The sequence below is a fragment of the Mastomys coucha genome, chromosome X, assembly GCF_008632895.1.
Source record: "Mastomys coucha isolate ucsf_1 chromosome X, UCSF_Mcou_1, whole genome shotgun sequence".
NCBI lineage: Eukaryota > Metazoa > Chordata > Mammalia > Rodentia > Muridae > Mastomys > Mastomys coucha.
The window spans coordinates 72392769-72393063 of NC_045030.1; positions in this window are offsets into that span (position 1 = coordinate 72392769).

Consider the following 295-nt stretch of genomic DNA (forward strand, 5'->3'; position numbering starts at 1 on the left):
GTAGACCAGACTGGCCTCGAACTCAGAAATCCACCTGGCAGACTCTTTTCAAGTTCACAAACAAGGTTTCTGAGCACCCTCACATCCAGGCTTAGGGTAGGAAGAAACAGGGAATAAGACCATGGAAGAGCCCCTCATTGTTTTTCACAATTATGGTCATTGTTCAGATCCAAACAGAAACATAGCTGAGGCCCATCTTGCATTACAACTAGAGAGACTTGGAGACCAAAACACAGACTGAGGCTGGCGAGATGGCTCAGTGGCTAAAAGCACTGACTGCTCTTCCAGAGGTCCT